This window comes from Alligator mississippiensis, chromosome 5, assembly GCF_030867095.1.
Source record: "Alligator mississippiensis isolate rAllMis1 chromosome 5, rAllMis1, whole genome shotgun sequence".
In the NCBI taxonomy this organism is placed as follows: Eukaryota; Metazoa; Chordata; order Crocodylia; family Alligatoridae; genus Alligator; species Alligator mississippiensis.
In genome coordinates this window covers 153,962,833-153,976,277 of record NC_081828.1, presented here as the reverse complement: position 1 = coordinate 153,976,277, position 13,445 = coordinate 153,962,833, and the positions used below count along the sequence as shown (strand labels likewise).

General features: G+C 44.1%; 1 protein-coding gene across 2 annotated transcripts in view; it reads right to left on the bottom strand.

The window, feature by feature from the left end:
* Positions 1–3,178, bottom strand: part of SCRN1 (secernin 1) — a 71,297-nt gene extending 68,119 nt beyond the window's left edge. For both annotated transcript variants that reach the window (XM_059728882.1, XM_006265245.4), the window contains exon 1: positions 3,038–3,178. The gene's annotated coding sequence lies outside the window, so the exon portion shown is untranslated. The remainder of the gene's footprint in view (positions 1–3,037) is intronic.
* Between the last annotated feature and the right edge of the window lie 10,267 nt (positions 3,179–13,445).

The following is a 13,445-nucleotide window of genomic DNA, read 5'->3' as shown; positions in this document are numbered from 1 at the left end:
ATTTATTTTCTTCAGAAGTTTTCTGCCCTTCAGGTTCAGTACCCGAATAAGCATTTGAAGGAGCTCTTTATTTTAGTCATTTTTTGAGACAGGTACTGTTGAGTGTTCAGTTTTACAGCAGACAAGAGGCAATTTCTGTATGGTAATCATTAAAACAAGATTCACTCCTTGTCCAGGCAGCCAGAACAAGACCTCTGCACTACCTGAATGATGTTCTGGCCATTGCAGAGAAGTGAATTTGCCACGCATGCACACCTTGTTAGTTTATTTTGAGAGGCAGTCATTTTAAGTTGTTGAAATAGTGTGAATATATGAACAAAAATGTAAAAAGCATCAGAAGTAGTGTTAATGTATTTAACAATTGTGGTTCAGTTTGTTTGCAACATGTAAACCTACCATAGCTTCTGACTAACAACAAACCCCTACTTGATGCAAACACATCACTGCAGAACACTGCCTTTTTCATATCTGCAAGAAAGCAGGAACTGGGCATCACATTAGTGAAGTTCTTCCAAGTTTACACAGATTTAAAGGAAAAATAATATCAGTAAACCACAGGGATGTCTGGCTTAACAGCCTTCTGAAACCACATTAAATAAATACTATACCACACAATCTCATATCTTGTTTTACCATTGTCCTCCAAGTAATGGTTTGAAATTCCTGTGGTTGGCTCTAACTCAAAATGACAAAAAGTCTCCCCCTCCCCAGTAAGGCAAACTTACAGCCATTTCACTTACCGGTACCTTTTTTAATCAGGTGTTTTGTAAACCTGGTTATTTTAGACTATGTAAAGGAGACTTCAGACCATATCTGCCTGACAAAAATCCAGCCACATTGTAACAATTCTAAAATAAGGTCCCCCCCAACCTTATGTCAGGGAAAGACTCAGTGGGAGTTTTATCCTCACCGAGACACACACACATGCACAAAAATAAATAAATAAAAATCAAGCTCCTTCAAATGCAACAGCACATTTAAAGAGGTTTTAGAATTAAAAAAAAAATAAAATGAAGAGGCAGTCTTTATCTGCAACACCTGGTCTGATGGCTAAGTCATCAAAGAGCAAGCCCAGTTCCCATGCACTTCTGGCAAAAGGCAAGTTAACTGTACAACGTAACATTTATTCAATTTGCTTATCATAGCAAGTTAGCTCACATAACTAAGAAGGATGTAACGAGCCTGCTACAAGTGCTTGTCTCATACTACCAAATCTAAGCCCCAAGCTGCATACTACCCATTGCAAGAGAGTGGTGAGGTAAGGATTTTTGTGGGTGCTCTCTCTCATTGGAACAACTGCATGGCTGGGATAGATTTAGACAAGCTTTCAAACGCAGGGCATTCTCCTTCAGGTGCGGCCAATGCCCTACATTTGAAAGCTTGTCTAAATCCGATGCCAACCGTGCAGTTTTGAATTGGAGGTGAAACATAGTATCCTTCTGTTAATATAAAACCCTGGAGGACACCTCATTTTTAGGCATCAAGCACATTACCCAATCCAATATAATACTGGTACAAATAAGACCCAGTTTTGTCAGCATTAAGAGACGCTTAATGTGCTCGCAAATCTGCTTTCACGAGCAAAATTAACCATGTATAAAGGGTTGAAGGCTTCTAGAGTGACTATAAGATTTCATTAGAAAAGGTCTTTGACATTTCTCAGCCTTTTAAAGAAAGGAAGTATTCCAATGATTCCTCTCTCAAAGCAAGACTAACAATACTAAGATTTGGGGAAGGCATATCAGTGATTCCTCTCTCAAAATAAGGCTAAACAGTGACATATTAATATTTGAAGAAGGCCTATCAGTGAGTCCTTCCTCAAAATAAGAACAACAAGCTGCAACAAATTAAAATTTGGGGACAACATATCAGCAATTCCCCCCTCAAAATAAGGCTAACAAGTGGCAGCACATTAAGATTTCAAGACTGACATGAGGAAATCACCAGAGACTTTTCCCCTCAAGTCAAGTCTGCGGAGCCATGACAATGAACAAGGAAGCCAAAAAGCAGAGAAAGAGAGAAAAAAAACAAAACAAAAACCCCCTGAAATAAAAAAAAAATAAAAAAAATCAAAATGACAATTTGATCACAGACTTATAGAGAAGCTAGCTGGAAAGGACTGCCAGAGCTGTCTAGTCCAAGCCCCTGCCTAAAGCAGGCTCATCCCTGTTCAAACCAACCCATAAACCAACCTCTTGCAGTCAACTCTGACACCCACCAGCTGCCCTGCGGCGAGCACCAGGCAGGGTGCCCAGTAGAGTGGAAATGGTGCCAGTGTTGAGTCCCTGGGAGCAGGCACATGACTGAGGGATGGAAAAGCAACAGAGCCTGCAAGGCTGAGATGCCGTGACTCTAAAATTGGTTCCTTATCCCCAGTTCCTAAGGTTTTTGTCCCATAATCCCAGCTCTTTATTCAGGGCTACATGCCTAACATGCCACATGGCTTTACGTGTTTATTAGTGGATGCACATTTCTGAGGAAATTCTAACTCTTGAGCCTGTCCAATTCAATACTAACAACCTTTACAGTGCGTAAAGGTTCGCTTCGAAAAAAGGCCCGGAACTGGGAATAAGGACCAAACTCCCATTGCACTAAGATGTGAGGCACCATCTCCGGTCCCACCCAGATGTGGGGCACCAGTGGGGCATTTCCTCAGGACCTGCTGCAAGCCTGGGAGGGGGGAGGGGGGAAGAAACCCCTGAACAGCACGAAGGGAAGAGTCTAGCGCTGCTTCGTCTCAGCAGGAAGACCCCCCCCCCCACACACACACACACACACACGCGACCCATTAGCCCCCCCCTCCGCAGAGAGGCTGGCAGGGGGGCCCGTGCCCCTAGCAGGGAAACAGCCGTCGCTGGCACCTGCCTGACGGGCGCCCCAGTGCAGCGGGAGGGGGGAGCCCGGCCAGCCTCGTTGTACGGGGGGAGGACACCGCCTGCTGGTAGACATCCCGGGAGGGGCACGAGGACTGCAGGTCCACCCCGAGGGACACAGCCAGGAGATGGGGCTCCCTACTAGGGTGGAGGGGAGCACTCACCTTGCTCCCGGGCTCGGCTCCTGCAGGGGCGGCGGGCGCTGCGCCCAGGTAAGCGCGGGTCCGGCTCACGTGCGCGGGCGCAGCTGGGCGCTTTGCCCGCGGCTGCTCCGGGGAGGGCGCGGCGGCGGCGGCGGCTCTGTGATGCTGCAGTAGCAGTAGCAGAAGGAAGAGGAGGAGGGAGGCGGATCCAGTCAGAAGAGGCCCCGGTTTCCAAGGGGCCTTGCCCTGCCCCTTGAATGTGTGAAGGACGGAGCTCAGCCCCTGCCCGAGGCGGGGGCACGGGCCCTCATGCTGGCAGGCAGACAGGCAGGGGCTGACTAGGGGCACCCTGGAGGGACCGGCGCCTCCCTGCACCCATGGGCCACAGCTCCCTGGGGACATCTTAGTGAGATAGGAGTTTGGCCCTTTTCCCCAGTTCTGGGCCCTTTTTTGAAGCAAATTTTTACCCAATGTCAAGGTTGTTAGTATTGAATTAGACAGGCTCGACAGTTAGATTGTCATCAGAAATGTGCATTGACTAATAAACATGTAAAACCATGTCGCTTATTAGGCACGTAGCCCTGAATAAAGAGCTGAGATTAGGCTGGGATTATGGGGCAACATCCTTAGGAACCAGGGACTGGGGATAAGGCACCAACTCATGGCATCTCAGCCTTGCAGTTTTGAATTGGAGATGCAACATAGATTCATAGATCGCAAGGGGCTGGAAGGGACCTTGCAGATCATCGGATGCAGCCCCCCCTGCTCTATGCAGGAAGACAACTGGGGTCCAGCAAGGTCCAGTCTCCTCTTGAAAACCACCAGGGTAGGTGACTGCACTACCTCTGGAGGGAGTTTAGTATCCTTCTGTTAATATATTAAGGATACATAGTCTCCTTCTGTTAATATAAAACCCTGGAGGCAGGGGCAGCGTGTAGAGGGTGCACATGCACCTCCTGAGTGTGGGGGTGCACCCCTTACAAAAAGGCACTGCCGACACTGTCGGCGGCACCTGCGGGTGGTCACCACCCCCTGGTTGGCACTCACCATCCCCACCCCGCCTACTGCTGACAGCACCGGCAGGTGCTCTGTGCTTACTGCTGCCACACTCCTGCTGCTGCTATGCCCCTCCAGCCACTGGGGGCACACGCCGTTCATGCCTGGAGGATACCTCATTTTTAGGCATCAAGCACATTACCCAATCTAACTGTAGTGGTACAAATAAGACCCAGTTTTGTCCACATTAAAAAAGGCATCATGTGCTCACATGTGCAGATTTCTGACACTGTCAGGATCAGAGCCAGCCCGCAGAGCCATGTCATCTGGCCTATAGGGCTTCTCACTGGGCCGGAGACTTGGTGGTGAGGGAGCAGCGGCAAGGAACACTGCCGCCACTCCCCCAATGTCAAATTTCTGAGATCCGTATGGCAGGACCAGCCCTATGCGGTGGGATCCAGCCTACAGACCAACCTGTCATGGCTCCTCCAGCCTGTGAAGCCAAAAGGTTGGGCACCAATGCCTAAGTCTTAATGTATAGATATAGATCCCTTTTGGGGTATAAGAGTGATATGTGCCACCACTTTTAATTCAGAAACAAAGTGTGCCTCAGGTATCAAAAGTCTGGAAAACTTTGCTGTAATGCACTGCCCCTGTGCAGAAGTCCCCTTGCCCTGAGGTCTTGGCAGCCATCCTTTTCCCTTGACATTCTCATGCAAAGGCCAAGTCTAAACCAGGCAAATGTGACCATACCAGCTGATCATGACAGTACCTGAAGGCACAGCAGCAAGGCTGGCCATAGGCTATGCAATATATTTGCAAATACAAGGGTGTCAAGAATATGGCCCATGGAGCCACATCATCCAGGCCCCAGTGCTGGACCTGTCCAAGACCCCTCTACCCTCCACATGTTAGATCTAGTGTCCACAGTGCCTGCTTTGGCTGGCCCGGGATGCAAACTGCACATAGCACCTGCTCCAGCATGGGTCCTACCGTGGGCACTTTTATACAGTGGGACTGGCCACAGCAGGCACTAGATCCAGCATGCTGGAGGCAGGGAAGACTCCTTGGGTCCCCCACATGCCAGATTTGCAGCCTGCTCTGGCCAGTCTGGGACCTGTGCAGCCTTCCCACACCAGCTGGAGTAGGTGCCACATATGCCTTGTGTCCCAGTCTAGCCAGAGCAGGTGTCACTGTGTGTAGTCCCAGACTGGTCAGAACAAGTGCCATGGGCACTGAGTCTAGCACGTGGAGGGGAGGTTGCATATGGGTTAGATCTGGCCCATGGGTCCAGTCCCACACCATTCATCTGGCCTGTGGACTGGTCCCACACCACTCATCTCGCCTGCAGTGTCAGATAAGTTTGAAACACTTGTCTTAGTTAAACACACACAAGCAGAGGAAGGAATCCTTATGCATCTCTTTCCCCATTGCCATGGTCATGACTGTCATGACATGTCTGCAGCTCAATTAAGGCACTGGAGAATGCCCAGCTGAGATATGCCACATTTGTTTCAGGCAGTACTGTATTCCCATACTGAAAGTTGTGTGCCACCTTAGTGCAGAACTATAGTCAGACTCCATAACTCTATTGAGAGTAAATTGTGCCTTCCCGAACCCTATCCCCTAGAAAGCAGAAAGAATTACTAAATAAAGTATTTGATATAATGAGCAGATGGGAAAGTCAAAGGGAAGGTGGAAGAGGAGGAACATCGAAGGCCAGAGCCATTCAGAGAAATGGTTGGAGAAGCAGAAGTAGCATAGAGATCTGAAAGAGCTAGTGGAGTAGAGGGAAATGTGGGGAGGAGCAGAAAACAGGGAAAACATCAAAAGACTGTCATCTAGATCCACAAAAGGAGCTAGGTCTCTCAGTGTACAGTCCTCGAAAGCCAAAGGGAAAGTGGAGAAAAGAAAGAGCATGAGGCCAAAGCAGTTCAGAGAAAGAGCATGAAAGGCCAAAGCAGTTCAGAGAAACAGTTAGCCTAACCCTATTGGCACCTAGACACAAACCTAACCCACCTCACAGATGTTCCGATGGCTAGCATGAAAATACCACATCCCATTTTGGAACACGCCAAATACAAGGAAAGACAGAGCTCCCCTTTTCTCTCAGCTGGCAGTCTACCATTGTGTTGCCAGAGATCAATCCTAGTCCACCCTCCAAAGACATGTAGCTATCATAACCTGACAGTAGACTGCAGTAGGAACTGTGGCTTTTGCTAGTCCTCCTCCACTCACCCAGGAAAGTGCATGGCTTCCTCTTATTTTTTTCAATGAGGAACCCTTTAATGGCTATCTCATGTAGTGATATAGCTCACTTTGAGGAAGTTATCTAAAAGATGATGGGGTGGGGGAGGGACAAGCCCCTCTCTCCACCTTTGATTCCACCAGTTTACTGATTAGGGCATTTGCCCAGGAAGTAGGAGGCCAAGGTTGGGGCGCTCTCTGAAATATGGGAGCATGGGCAAAGTATCTGGGTGTCTTGCTTTCTGGGCAAGTCCTCTAATTGGTAGGCTATCAGTAGACTAACTACTGCTTTTCCAGCAGGTTTTGAAAGAAAGAATTACTCCTACTATGATTTGGATGGGAAAAATGTATGTGGCTAACTTCAGGACAGGGTTCTGGTTGTAAGCCTCTATCTGATCTGGCTGGATCTCCCTGTAGCCTTGAGTTAGGCAGCTAAGCCTGGGAAGAGGTTCAGTTTCAGATGTATCTCCCTCTTCAGCATTTCTTATTTAGTTAGCTCAGGAAACTCCCCACCCTGGCTGTTGTGAATCCCATTGTTAGACACTTACCTCTCTCCATGCATTATACTGAATCTCAGGTGCCTAACAGTGTTGCACAAATTGCTAGTTTCGTGCCCCTGGAGGCTTAATCCAAACACCTCAAGGAGGGAGTCACACATTCAGGCTAGGTCCATTATAAGTTTATTGATTGCGCAATTGATCAACAAAGGGGTTAAGTAACCCAAAGCAGAGTCGACCTCGGGGTACGGTCCAGGGGTCTTTTATAGCTTACCTAAACAAAGAACCTTGCAACTATTGGTTGTCTTATGATTTCTACAAGCTTCTATTCAAGACGTCACAGTTTCCATGATCATATCTACGTCTCCACAGGATGTCGAAGTTCAAAGGTTGCTATGCTCAACTTATTATGGGATATGTTGCACCTGCGTGTTTAGCACAGGGGTACTGAGGTAAACTTGGTGCCCTTTAGTAACCCCCTGTCTTCCTGTAACTCTAGGTCACTGTGCTAGTTCTAAGTGTTAAGCAGTCTTTAACTTATATGCAGAATCTGCTTGCGAGCCATACTGGATACAGAAGCACATTTGCCAAAATAAAGCATTAGGTCTAAAGTTAGGCATAAAATCTAGCATATTTGTACTACAACAGTTCTGTTCCATGCACCTAAGAGTTAGGTGTTGTGGTGTTAAGTTTACAATGGTGAACCTAACCCTACCATACTGATCTGATGATAGAGGAACAGGATAGCAGATAGAATCAGCTTATTGAACCAAGTGTCAGAATCAACTTCTTAATGCAAAACAATCCAGATTACTTCCGGAACAGTGCACTGCAAAATTAACTTTCATCCAATTATAAGAAACAGGAAGAGGTGGTCCAGATTTGTGAGTTTGAATGACATGAAATTACTGCTGGTGAGGACAGAAAGTTAATGATTCAAAGTTGCTACTATCAATACCTATTCAGTGGCCTACATGAAATGAATTTGCTGCTCTTTTGCTTCTCAGTGAATGAATGTGAAATACTATCACAGTTTGCACCCTTGTTGGGAGTCTTAGCAGCAATGGCAAAGACTACCTGAGGATGTTGGTTGAGTTATTCTTTCATCTCATTAATATGTTTATGCCACAAGATACATTAGCAAGCTACCATGTGAATCTTTAAACAACACTGTTGTGCTGTGTGGACATATCCAAAGAATTCTGGAGAGGGGTTTCCTATGCTACCTGGATACTTATAGCAGCTTCAAATTCCATTTGTTAAAGAGGGCAATAGCTATGCAAACCCCCCACCCCCCCCGGACAAAAACAAACAAACAAAATGCTTACAAGTTTTAAGATGGGAAAAAGGTCTCACCAATTGACTTACCAATATGTCCTGGAGTACTATATCCAGTTTTGGGCCCCACACTTTAAGAAGTGAACGGATTGGAAAAAAGTCCAGTGGAGAGTGACAAAAATGATTAGACGCCTGGGAAGCATGAATTATGAGGAAAGACTGGATTAACTAGGGTTTTTTAGTCTGGGAAAGAGAAGACCATGGGAAAGAGTTGATAACAGTCCTCAAATACATGAAGGGCAATTATAAAGAGGATGGAGACAGACTTTTCTCTGTGACTGGAGGGGACAGGGCTAGGAGCAATGGCCTCAAACTACAGTAGAGGAAATTTAGATTGCAGATTTGAAAGAACTTTCTGACTATAAGGGTGATCAAGCATTGGAACAGGTTACCTAGAGAAGTTGTGCAATTTCCTTGGCTGGACGTTTTCAAAAGCAGGTCAGACAAACATTTGATTTGGATGGTTTAGTCAGGGATGATCTTGACTTGAGCAGGGTTCTGGAATAAAGGACCTCCTGAGGTCCCTTTAAGCCCTGCTTTTCTAAGACCCAGTTGGTATATGCAGAGATGTGTTGGGTGTAGAGGGTGAGCAGCAAAAGTTTGCAGGTAAAGGGGTACATGCCAAAAAATTCTGAAAACCACTGATCTAAGGTGTTAGGTTTTCCCCTACTCCCCATTAATCCATGTGCAGAAAATAAGTCAATCTGATGGGTGATACAATACCCAGAAAGATATAGAATTCACAGTTAGCTATGGAAGCTGTGGCCCTAACTTGCAAGTACCTAAAGGTCCAAATGAAAGCAAAAGAAAAAGCCAACTTGTGTATCATTGAAGGTATGGAAAAATATTCTCCTTAACTTCCTGTTAATCCTCCATATTTGTAATAAGCTAAGCATGTTGGTTAGTTTTAGAGTACATGGGCAAACTGGCTATTTGGAAGTTGCAGCTTGCTAACGAGTAAAAAAAGGTGTAAAACAAAATACAGCAGGAACCTATCTACAGATGATATAGCAAATATATAACAGGCCAGGAGCTTGACAAGTGCTCACATTTTATTTATTGAAGCCAAGTATATTCATAACACAAACTGAAACATTTATGGGAATACATAAATACCGTTTCAAACAATGGCTATGTTGCACTGTCTGCATTTCCGAGCACAGCCTTGGTTTTATGGGTTTGGGTATCCATGTGTGAGACTCCAAACCCTGCAGCTACAATAGGCCAGTTGTAGTAAATCAGCACAGATCCAATGACATCACTGGTCAGAACAGGATCAAAGGTGAGCAATGGAACCATGCCGGGACACACCAGCTGAGGTGCTAGCCCAGGGTTTATAGGATTTAAGTAGAAATATACTGCATATTACTCTTGAGAACCCCTGCTGCATGCACCCTTGCAAACTGGAACAAAAGTTATAGTTGTTACTTAGAGAAAAATTCTATGCAAATAGATGTTTTCAGTGTTTACTTCCTGACAGCCAAATAGCTCAGATTCCACAGTAATTAAATTTTATTAATGAATCTAGAAGAATAAGAAAAGATGTGATGCTTCTGTTAAGATTTCTAGGATTTCGCATTTATTCAATGATAAGTGCACCAAGATGTATTTTTGTTAAATGCCATGTATAGCTCCTGGACCCCATTTTTTTAGTGTTTTTTTTAATTATTCAGACTATTCCTTCAGTCCTGTTCTGCTCTCGAGTGGAATATTAATTCAAGATACTTGAAATCTGATGACCACAGATGTTTATGACAAATAATTTGGAGGTTTTAACTGATCACTATATGCCTGCACCACTAAGTCTGTACTGTAAGCTGAAAAAGTTCAGTTTATAGTGCATTATAGGGATGGAGATTCCAGAATTGCTAAACAAAATGTGGGCAATAGAGTACAAATGAAAATTCTACCACTAAGACTATATGATAATAGTAATGCTAAAAATTAATAAATCCAGTTGATTTTGTATCAAAAGCCTAAAGCCACAAAGAGGGGAGTGTCTGGAGCCTGGTTTTGACTTAACATTGTGAGACTGGATCAGTACATAGTAGGTACATTTCCCATGCCTAAGATGTGTTCATATTCAATAAAAATGCAGGGGCGGAAATGCAGTCCTTCAAGCCAGACTTTAAATTGAGATGTCACTGATGGATTTGGTGGTTATTTTGAATGGTAAAGATAAAAGATATCCCTATTTGTGGTCCCATTATCCAGTTATACCATTGAAGATTAATCAATTTAAATGCAAGCGGCTGCAGCTGTATGTAAGATATCATTGTATGCACAATACCAGGCTTAGATGCCAGACTCTTACTCATGCACCACAGGAAAGTAAATAATTTCACTATGATATAGGGTGACATAACAGCTTACCCAGTATTGTCATGGGGGAGAAGCACAGCATGCCACAAAGACTGTGGAACTGATTCTAGTGCAATGACCCTAAATGTTTGTAAACCTACCAGGCACATAATATTGCAGCACACAACCAACTCGCTCCATCTTCTCTTCAGTTCTTTAAAGAGTCCCTTTCATTCTGGAGAAATCATTGACCTTAGAAATCTTAAAGTGTAAATTTATTTCCCTTTTTTCTTGATTTTCATAATTTTCCTTGCCATATCTTGTAACCAAGTTGTAATACTGCATCTGTGACATCATATGAATTTCCACAACAGTCAATAGTGATGTCATATTTGTGGTTTATTATCATAAGTTCAAACAGAGCAGTGGTTTTCAAACATCCTTAAGTCATGGAACCCTGTTGTATCACTTCTTCTGCCAAGGAATCCCTATCCTATCCTTATGACATGGAGCCAGGTGACTTAGCCTGGTAAAGGCAACTCACTGCCGGCCAACCCACTCCGCCATTACTCTCAGTCTCTTTGTAGATCCCCTGATGACCTATTGCGGGACCTGAGAGTTCCAGAGAACACAATTTGGAAACCACTGAAACAGAGTACTGCATTTCTATTGTAATCTTGGTAAGGCTGGGACTTTCCCTTAGTATGTGTTTGTCGAGCACCTGACACATTTGATACTAGTGCCATACAAATAATAATAATAAAGAAATAGGTTGTGAGAAGGAACACTGAAACCTAAGCAGAGTCTAACCCTTGCAAGGTTAAACTAATAAGAAAAATACTGAAAATGCAAGCGCTTTTCATTTTTTTAAATTAATATTATGCCTGTTGCAATGCTCCTTATCTTTCATGTCATGAAAGCCACTATGAAGTTGCCTGTACTGACGTGCCTGCAGGAGAGCTAATGAACTAGAACTGACATTTCAGTTTCCTCTGCACCAATGCACGATTGCCTGTGTGTGATATATTTTAAAGTAATGCACTTTCTGAAGAGTAATGGATCTTTTGATAAGTTATGTTTCAACGTGAAGGACAGAATTTCTCTTAGCTTAACACTTTTGTAAGAATGCAGCGATGGCAGCACAAGCATCAAGGGATGCAATAAAAATAGCCCCAATATTTTATAAGCAAGGTAGACATTCATTAATATAACTGGATAACCTGAAACAGCTTTATATCTAAGACCAGCATGTCGTGTCTGAATAATCCATGCGTAAACTGCTGTGAAATTAAACAGCACAGAATGAAAAAAGATCAGGCTATAATAAGAAGGGCAGAAAATACCGCTATGTGATTTATCAGCCATCTGGCACAAGGCACATAGCGCTCGCTCAGAAGAGGTTACAGTTTTCTGATTAGTTACCACAGCAACAGGTCTTCTGAGGAAGCTTAAAGTCATATACATGCCAGCAACCCTTCTGACTGCCGTACACATTATGCATTTGTGGGCTGCCAAAGATGCCACTTTCTTCCCAGTTTAGATTTTTGTCTACTTCAGCCTGCCATTATTCTGCTTTTAGGGAACTTCAAACTTAAACATGGATGTAGAAAGTGATGCACGAGATCTTAGCTTAAGACTTTAAAAAGTTATTAAGCACTTTCAGGTTATTACTATAAAGGAAGAAGTAGATAGATATTGGTTTTTTAAACTGCTTTTTTACTGCTGGTTTTAAGCTGCTGGTTTTAAACTGCTTTCTCGTAACTCAGAAGAATTGTAAATGCAAAATAAAACAACAAAAATATATAGCTAGGTTTATACACTACTGATATACTGGAAAAATACATAGATTCTTCTTCTCCCAAACAGATATTTTTTGTACATATTTGTACCTTCCACAATTTTATGGAAATCATAAAAGATACAAGGCCTTCAATAGCTCCCAAGATTACAACCAATGAAATATTTCTAGTTACAATGAGGAATAACAGCAAAACTTTTTTAAAATTTAAAAGTTTAGCATCGTTCGTATGTGGATGCGTATGTGTCTTGAAAGTAAAATACCAAGTAATTTCTGGGAAAAAAAACATAATTGGGAATTAATCTCAACATTGCATTTTTTTTTTTTCTGTTTAACTAGGACTTCCACTTAAGCTCCTTTTAGAGCTCCACTGGGCACCTCTATACAAGATGTTGACTGCACAGTTGACTAATTAACTGTGCAGTAAACATCTTAGCGTCTACATGTGGGCCTTTATGAGGTTACGTGAAACTAATAAACTCCAAGTAATACAGGTTAAATACAAGTCCTACCATGCAGTGGAGTTTTTTTTGTGCACAGAAACACCTGTAGGTGCTAAGCTGGCTGGCTGAGGCATAAGGGTGCTTCAGTGCTGAGGCTGCCTGCCAACTAGACCCACATTGAAGCACCTTTGTGCACCAGCCAGCCCCTCCTCAGCACATTGAGCCAAGCCACAGCAGCCCCAGGCTGGCAGGCTGACCCCCCAGTCTCCTGCCATCCAGGACTGCTGTGACCCAGCTCAATGTACTGCACCCTGGGAGCATGTGTAAACCTAAACATATAAACCTACTGACTAATGGCATATGTAGGTATGCCCACTGACTCTAGCACTGCTCCAAAGTCTGCAGACGTTTCCTCTCAAAATTTCCACCAAAATGTTGATCTTAACTTATGGACATGTCATAAGATTCATTGACTGTAGAGTTGGAAGGGACCCCAAAGGATCATCATGTCTGACCCCCTGCCCCAGGCAGGAAAAGGACCGAGGTCAGACAACCCCAGCCAGGTGCCTATCTAGCCTTCTCTTGAAGACCTCCAAGTTAGGCAAGAGTACCACCTTTCTTGGCAGCCTGTTCCAGATTCTGGCCACCCTTACTGTGAAAAATTTCTTCCTAATGTCTAACCTGAATCTACTCTCTGCTAGTTTGTACCCATTATTCCTAGTTACACCTAGGGGTGCCCTGGTAAATAGTGTATCTCCAACTGTCTGTTGTCCTCCCTTGATAAACTTATAGGCTGCTACAAGGTCTCC